At 40.4% G+C, this 9,156-nt stretch overlaps 1 long non-coding RNA gene across 1 annotated transcript; it reads right to left on the reverse strand.

Moving 5' to 3' along the window:
• Nucleotides 1-976: 976 nt before the first annotated feature.
• On the reverse strand, nucleotides 977-8,390 carry LOC147372537 (uncharacterized). Its single transcript, XR_015164153.1, has 2 exons — nucleotides 7,785-8,390; nucleotides 977-2,364 (listed from the first exon to the last, which is right to left on the reverse strand). It is a non-coding gene; the product is annotated as an uncharacterized LOC147372537 (long non-coding RNA).
• Between the last annotated feature and the right edge of the window lie 766 nt (nucleotides 8,391-9,156).

Below are 9,156 nucleotides of genomic sequence, written 5' to 3' on the forward strand. Positions count from 1 at the left end.
ACAATGGAAACAATGACAGACTTTATTTTCTTGGGCTCCAAAATCACTGCAGATCATGACTGAAGCCATGAAATTCAAAGATGCTTGCTCCTTGGAAGAAAAGCTATGATCAACCTAGGCAGCATATTAAAAAACAGAGATATTACTTTGCCAACAAAGGTCCATCTAGTCAAAGCTATGGTTTTTCCAGTAGTCATGTATGGATGTGAGAGTTGGACCATAAAGAAAGCTGAGAACCAAAGAACTGATGCTTTTGAACTGTGGTGCTGAAGAAGACCATTGGACTGCAAGGAGATCAAACCAGTCAATCCTAAAGGAAATCAGACCTGAATATGCATTGGAAGGACTGGTGCTGAAAATGAAGCTCCAACACTCTGGCCACCTGATGCAAACAGCCAACTCATTTGAAAAGACCCTGATGCTGGGAAAGATTGAAGGCAGGAGGAGAAGGGGATGACAGAGGATGAGATAGTTGGATGGCATCACCAACTCAATGGACATGAGTTTGAGTAAGCTCCGGGAGTTGACAGACAGGGAAGCCTGGCGTGCTGCAGTCCATGGGGTCGCAAACAGTTGAACAGGACTGAGCAACTGAACTGAACTGAACTGAATCATTCTGAGGAAATATTTCTTAGTGATTACTCTGCTAGTATTGCCATGGTCTTATGGGCAAATAATTTCTGTTATTATACATATAGATAATGTGGTGTCTATATAGTCCCAGTTTAGATTCTTGCTTTTGTGGAAGTTACATTTCTGTGGGAAGAGACAGATAAACAATAAACCTGATACATGAGTAACTTATATATTGTGTTAGAAGTCATGGCAAAAAATAGAACAGAGGAGAACAATTGGGAGGGACAAGGAGGGGATGAGAGGACTGAAATTTTAAACATGACAATCGTAAGAGGTCTCATTAAGAAAATGACATTTTAAAAAAATGAGATATAATTCATTTAACATAAAATCCACCATGTTAAAGTGTAAAATTCAGTGACTATTTAATAGATTCATAAGATTGTGCAACTATCATCATTATCGAATTCCAAAGCATTTCTTTAGAAGAAATCCTGTGCTCATTAGCAGTCACTCCTCAACCTCAGCCATTCATCTACCTTGTCTATGAATCTACCTGTTCTGGACATTTCACATCAACAGAATTGTACAATAGGTGACCTTTTGTGTCTGATTTCTTCTGCTTCGCATAATTTTTTAAAGAGTCATCCATGTTATAATGTGTATCCCTACTTTAATATTTTTGTAGTTGAATAGTACTCCATTGTACAGATACATTAAAAGTTGGTTAAAAGGTAATTGTGGTTTCAGACTGTAAATTTTAAATCATTATAACTAGGTTCAAACACATGTTTATTAATTAGAATAAGAACTATTACAATCAACACATTTTTGCCAATGAGAAATAAGTTTGTTTATTCTTTTAACTTAAAAATCCATATTTCAGGATTCAGTGAACTCTTGGACAGCATTTTCTGCATTCTACTGGCTGTGGAAGCATTTTCCCTGCAAAAAGTTGTCAAGGTGGTTGAACAAGTGGCAGTCGGTTGGTGAGATCAGGTGAATATGGCAGATGAGGCAAAACTTCACAGCCCAATTCATTCAACTTTTGAAGCGTTGGCTGTACCGCACGTGGTCAGGTGTTGTGGAGAATATTTTGGCCCCTTCTGTTGACCAATGCCGGCTGCAGGGGCTGCAGTTTTTGGTGCATCTCATCAATTTGCTGAGCATACTTCCCAGATGTAATGGTTTCACCAGGATTCAGGAAACTCTAGTGGATCAGACTGGCAGAAGACCACCAAGTTACCTTTTTTGGTGCAAGTTTGGCTTTGGAAAGTGCTTTGGAGCTTCTCAGTCCAACCTCCGAGCTGGTCATCACTGGTTGTCGTAAACAAGCCACTTTTTGTCACATCCCACAATCCGATTGAGAAATGGCTCGTTGTGTACAATAAGAGAAGACACTTCAGAACAACAACTTTTTCAATTTTGGGTCAGCCCATGAGGCACCCACTTACTGAGGTTTCTCATCTTTACAATTTGCTTCAAATACTGAACAACCATAGGATGGTCGACGGTGAGTTCTGGGGCAACTTTTCACTTAATCAGCTGTGATAATGGCTCTCAGTTAGTCATCATCACCGTCCAATGGCCGGTCACTGTGCTCCTCACCTTCAAGGCTCTCATCTCCTTTGCAAAACTCCTTGAACCACCACTGCACTGTACATTTGTTAGCAGTTTCTGGGCCAAATGTGTTGTTGATGTTTCGAGTCGTCTCTGCTGCTTTACCACCCATTTTGAACTTAAGAAAATCGCTTGAATTTGCTTTTTGTCTAACATCATTTCGCTAGTCTAAAATAAATATAAAATAAAGTGCAAGTAATAAGTCATTAGCAAAAAAACATAAAGTGAGAATATGCATTTAAAAATGATGTATAATATAACCACGGTTATTTAAGAATGTATTCTATTATCAAATGTCAAATTTCAACTATGTAAAACTGCAATTACTTTTGCACCAACCCAAATATCACATTTTGCTTACCTGTTCATCAGTTGATGGATGTTTGAATTGTTTCTGTTTTTTAGTTGTTCTTAAATGCTGCTATGAACATTCGCATACAGGTTTTTGTGTGTATGTAAATTTTCAATTCTTTTGGGTCATTGAAGGCCACTGTAAAGATTTGGGCTTTTATTCTGAAAGAAATGGGAAGCCTTTGCATACTGTTCATGCGGTTCTCAAGGCAAGAATAATGAAGTAGTTTGAAAAAGACCTGATGCTGGGAAAGACTGAACGCAGGAGGAGAAGGGGACGACAGAGGATGAGATGGCTGGATTGCATCACCGACTTGATGGACATGAGTTTGAGCAAGCTCTGCGAGTTGGTGATGGGCAGGGAAGCCTGGTTTGCTGCAGTCAATGGGGTCGAAGAGTTGGACACATCTGAACAACTGACCTGAACTGAAATGGGAAGCCACTGAAGGTCTTTGGAGCAGAGGGGTGATGTGATTTGACCTACCATATCACTCTGACTGCTAAATTATATGTGGGAAAGGGTGGAATCATAGAGAATCAAAGAGAATTGGTGGATATTTGTAGTAATGGCAGCTTGCAAGGTAGTTGGTATCAGGGAGGTGGCAAGAAGTGGCTGAACTCTGCATATGTCTTTAAGATACAATCAACAAGATTTTCTGCCAGACTATGAGCAAAATATAAAACAAAAGTCAAAATTTGTGGTTCATTCATTCTTACTGCAGGAAATAGTGTGTCAAAATCATTTCTTCTCTTTTACTTCAGACCCCAAATTCTTAATTAGATAATATAACATGTTTAAAAATATTGTCCATGATAATAACAATAATAACAATAACACCCTACAACCTATTAAACATCAGATCTTTTAATCCAACTATCTCATGAGGCAGATATTATTTTCCTCGATTAATTAATGTGTAAACAAAGATATGGTTAACATCTTCCCTAATTTTTGTTCCCCTTTTAAACTTTGAACCAACCAGAAAAAGTCAAACATGTACCTGCCAACCACTACATAGGATGCCCTGCTTCTGGCTAATCCACCAACATCTTCCCCAGGCCAATAATCTTCAATTAGGGCATAATCAAAGCCTTCCTCTTTTTCCCCTATAAAGCTTTCCCAATCCTCTGCCTTCTTGAGTCTCTGCTGAAACACATATAATGGTGATTGACTCCCTTGTTTTCAGTTCAGTTCAGTCGCTCAGTTGTGTCTGACTCTTTGCAACCCCATGAATTGCAGCACGCCAGGCCTCCCTGTCCGTCACCAACTCCCGGAGTTCATTCAAACTCATGTCCATCGAGTCGGTGATGCCATCCAGCCATCTCATCCTCTGTCGTCCCCTTTCTCTCCTACCCCTAATCCCTCCCAGCATCAGAGTCTTTTAAATGAGTCAACTCTTCGCATGAGGTGGCCAAAGTACCGGAGTTTCAGTTTTAGCATCATTCCTTCCAAAGAACACCCAGGGCTGATCTCCTTCAGAATGGACTGGTTGGATCTCCTTGCAGTCCAAGGGACTCTCAAGAGTCTTCTCCAACACCACAGTTCAAAAGCATCAATTCTTCGGCACTCAGCTTTCTTCACGGTCCAACTCTCATATCCATACATGACCACTGGAAAAACCGTAGCCTTGACTAGACAGACCTTTGTTGGCAAAGTAATATCTCTGCTTTTGAATATGCTATCTAGGTTGGTCATAACTTTCCTTCCAAGGAGCAAGCGTCTTTTAATTTCATGGCTGCAGTCACCATCTGTAGTGATTTTGGAGCCCAGAAAAATAAAGTCTGACACTGTTTCCCCATCTATTTCCCATGAAGTGTTGGGACCGGATGCCATGATCTTTGTTTTCTGAATGTTGAGCTTTAAGCCAACTTTTTCACTCTCCTCTTTCACTTTCATCAAGAGTCTCTGCTAAAACACATGTAATGGTGATTGACTTTCTTGCCTTCAGTTCAGTTCAGTACAGTCTCTCAGTCGTGTCCGACTCTTTGTGACTCCATGAATCGCAGCACGCCAGGCCTCCCTATCCATCACCACCTCCTGGAGTTCATTCAAACTCACATCCATTGAGTCGGTGATGCCATCCAGCCATCTCATCCTCTGTCATCCCCTTCTCCTCCTGCCCCAAATCCCTCCCAGCATCAGAGTCTTTTCCAATGAGTCAACTCTTCACATGAGGTGGCCAAAGTATTGGAGTTTCAGCTTTAGCATCATTCCTTCCAAAGAACACCCAGGACTGATGTCCTTTAGAATGGACTGGTTGGATCTCCTTGCAGTCCAATTAGCAAGCTGCAAATAAACAAGTCTTTGTTTGCTCTCATTTGGTTAGTATTCTTTTCCACTTGTGTCTTGAGTCAAGTTTCCTGAAGTGGAGCTTGAAATGAAGGCCTCAATTTAGATTTGAAAATGAAAGTGAAAGTCATTCAGTAGTGTCCGACTCTTTGAAGTCCCATGGACTATACAGTTTTTGGAATTCTCCAGGCCAGAATAGTGGAATGCGTAGCCTTTTCCTTCTCCAGGGTATCTTCCCAACCCAGAGATCAAACCCAGGTTTTCCACATTGCAGGCAGATTCTTTACCAGCTGAGCCACAATGGAAGCCCCAGTTTATGTTTATAAGAGAATATTCTCAAGATCATCACATTTAAAGAGAGTGGTGGGAACAGGACTGAAAAGAGGGAGAAGTTGGACTGCAATACTTTTGCATTAGAGACCTTAAGTGATCCCATGGGAACTCTGAGTCTGGAATGGCCCTTCAGAAATGTACCCTGGCCTGGATCAGTCATTGGATATAAGAAAGGTAGAGGAAACTTAGGTGTGAAACAGGTCTCTCTGACCAAAGGCAAATCCCAGGGAAGATGCTTGCTGTGAGCTCTTAGCAGCCAACACTGAGCAGCTGGGGAACGTCCTTGGGTTCTATTTGAGTGAGGATGTGGGGGTGGGGGACAGGTGGAGATTGGCATACAGTTGGCAGCAGATTGTGACTTGAACTCAACTTGGAATCCAAGTTTAAAGCTCCTTTCACTGCAGCATAGCTGTGTTCACTCCAAAAAAACATGACAAATGGAGAGTCTGAGACCACTCATTTTCTTTTCTCCTAATCCAAAACCAAGGCCATATTTGTAAGGTGATTCCAACATTTTTTGTAAGCAACCTTGAGCATAGCAGTTGACTCAATTGAATATGGCATTTTAAAGATCTGAAATAAAACACCAACCAAAGCAGTAAAAGGAATTACCACACAGAGACATTTATATCACCTTAATATTACATTGCTCTACAAAATGTTTCCCTCTCTCAGTAGAGAACACTGTGATATCCAACTTTCCAGCTTGAGATGCTGACAAATGGGAAATAAATTGATGTGAAATAGCACCATTTTTACTTTCAGGATCTTCATCCTACAGAGAAAATGATTCCATCTTAGTGAAAATCCTAATAAAACATATCTTGGAAGTTAGTAAAATATTAATTTATTCTTTAAAAGAATCTAGTTTCTCTACCTTACTTCTTTATTTGTGTTATATACTTATTGCAATAAGTAGCTTTATTTGAGCTAAACTCGATGCTTCTATTTTGGTATTACAAATAAATCAGCTGATACTGTTCCCGGCAGTGAGAGTTTACCTGGAGCTTATAAAAAACACACTCCAAGTTCTGTCTACAAATTGGTCTGAACAGTCTTTTTATCTATAAACAAGTCTGTGACTGTTTTTTTATTCTGTCAGCATATTCTCACTATCACAAGACCTTTTGAATACATTACTCATTGTTCCCAGAGCTTTTAGCTCTTTCCCTTTCTGTATGTCCTGGAAATTCCCTCATTCATCCCCCTGACTCCTAGCCTGCCCCGTAAATTTATTCACCTCTTGTTTAACCTCGTATGAGATCTCAGTCAAATTAAAATTCCAGGTAACTATTGCCCGTGGCATAGCATGGTAGTTCTTAAACTTTGAGCCCCAAGAATTACTAGGGGAAATGATTAACATGGAAAATATTAGAGATTCACACTAGACCTAAAGATTCAGAATTTCTGGAAGTGCTGCTCTGTGTGTGCTTAGTTGCTCATTCATGTCCTACTCTTTGCGACACAACTGCAGCCTGCTAGGCTGCTCTTTCCATGGGATTCTCCAGGCAAGAATACTGGAGTTGGTTGCCATGCCCTCCTCCAGGGGATCTTCCCAACCTAGGTATCGAACCTATTTCCCACATTGCAGGCAGAGTTTTCACTGTCTCAGCAAACAGGGAAGCCCAAGAACACTGGAGTGGGTAGGCTTTCCCTTCTCCAGGGGATCTTCTCTACCCAGGAATCATATGGGGGCCTCCTGCATTGCAGGCGGATTCTTTACCAGCTGAGCTACCTGGGAAGCCCCAGACAAATGTGCAATTAAAAGTCTCTTTGTAGAATCCTATTAAACATCACAGCTTGAGAACTACTCACAGGCGAACTTCACATTTCAAGCTACTGGTACATGTATCACAATGTACATAGCAGCATTATTTACGCTGGGTATGATATGGAAGAAATCTAAACTGTCCATCAACAGATGAAAAGATAAAGAAGATGTGATACACACACACACACACACACAGAGTGGAATTACTCAGCCATAAAAAAGAATGAAAATTTGCCATTTGCAACAACATGGATTGACTGCGAGGGCATTATGCTAAGTGAGGTAAGTCAGACAGAGAAAGACAATATACTGTATGATATCATGTATATGTAGAATCTTAAAAATACAACAAAAAAGAAGCAGACTCACGAATAGAGAGAACAAACTAGTGGTTACCAGTGGCAAGACGGGAGTAATATGGTAGGAAAAAGTGAGGCACAAACTATAGGGTATAAGATAGTCTCAAGGATGTATTATACAGCACAGGGAATGCAATTAATGGAAAGTAACTTTCAAAAATTATATTTTAAAAAATTCTTTAAATTCTTTAAATAAAAAAAGAACATACAAGCATACAAAGTCTGTTCCTGACTCTGCCTTCCATTTATGGCTCCTAAGTTTTACTCATAATGTTTTTTTCTCTGAAATATCTTTTCCTCATCTTTGTCATGAAAATAGTAACCATCCTTCAAGACCAATTCAAATGTGAAGAGAACTGGGCTGCATTCCATACCTCCCTGTCACCACTCTTCCAACCCCGCATCTGTTACCCAAACAAATATCATAAAACCCACCCTTATATATCTACCTCACCCACCATCTCCTTTTCACCCCCATTCTTACCTCTTTAGCTCAGCTGAACCATGGAATGACCTTTTAACAAATCTCTCACACTCCGTCTGCCCACACACTCCAATTTATTCTTCATGGTTCTATTAATCTTGCACAATTCATTATAGCTATTTTTCATATTGCAAATAATGTTCACTTTTTCAACATTACCTACAAAACTTGGGATAAAAATGTCCCAGTCTGGCTTTCAAAACTATTCTATCAAATTGTTGTTGCTGTTCAGTCACTAAGTTGTGTCCGATTCTTTGTAATCCCATGGACTGCGGCATGCCAGGCTTTTCTGTCCTCCACTATCTCCCAGAGTTTGATCCATTGAGTCGGTAATACCATCCAACCATCCATCCTCTGCTGCCCATTTCCCCTTTCATCCTCAATCTTTCCCAGCATCAGGGTCTTTTCCAGTGAGTCGTCTCTTCACATCGGGTGACCAAAGTATTGGAGCTTGAGCTTCAGCATCAATCCTTCCAATGCATATTCAGAATTGATTTCCTTTAAGATTCACTGGTTTGATATCATTGCAGTCCAAGGGACTCTCAAGAGTCCTGTCTAGCACCACAATTCAAAAACATCAATTCTTCAGTGCTCAGCCTTCTGTATGGTCCAACTTCACATCCCGTACATGACTAATGGAAAAATCATAGCTTTGACTAGACAGACCTTTGTTGGTAAAGTGTTATCTCTGTTTTTGAATATGCTGTCTAGGCTTGTCATAGCTTTCCTTCTAAGGAGCAAGCATCTTTTAATTTCCTGGCTGCAGTCACCATCTGCAGTGATTTTGGAGCCCAAGAAAATAAAATCTGCTTTTATTTTACTGCTTCTACTTCTCCCCATCTACTTGCCATGAAATGATGGGACCAGATGCCTGATCTTCGTTTTTTGAATGTTCAGTTTTAAGCCAGCTTTTTCAATCTCCTTTTTCACTTTCATGAAGAGGCTCTTTAGTTCTTTGCTTTCTGCCATAAGAGTGGTGTCATCTTCATATCTGAGATTATTGATATTTCTCCTGGCTATCTTGATTTCAATTTGTGCTTCATCCATCCCGACATTTCACATAATTGTGGCTCAGTTGGTAAAGAATCTGCCTGCAATGCAGGAGACCTGGGTTCGATCCCTGGTTTGGGAAGATCCCCTGGAGAAGGAAAAGGCTACCCGCTTCAGTATTCCAGCCTGGAGAATTCTATGGACTATAGTCCATGGGGTAGCAAAGAGTTGGACACAAATGAGTGACTTTCACTTTCACTTTTCACTTTCACTCTGCAAAAAAGTTAGATAAGCAGGGTGACAATGTACTCCTTTCCCAATTTGGAACCAGTCTGTTATTGTACTCCTTTCCCAATTTGGAAGCAGTTCGTTGTTACATGTC

The sequence above is a fragment of the Bos grunniens genome, chromosome 5 (genome assembly GCF_055505025.1).
Source record: "Bos grunniens cultivar Pamir isolate PY7600 chromosome 5, Bosgru_T2T1.0, whole genome shotgun sequence".
In the NCBI taxonomy this organism is placed as follows: domain Eukaryota; kingdom Metazoa; phylum Chordata; class Mammalia; order Artiodactyla; family Bovidae; genus Bos; species Bos grunniens.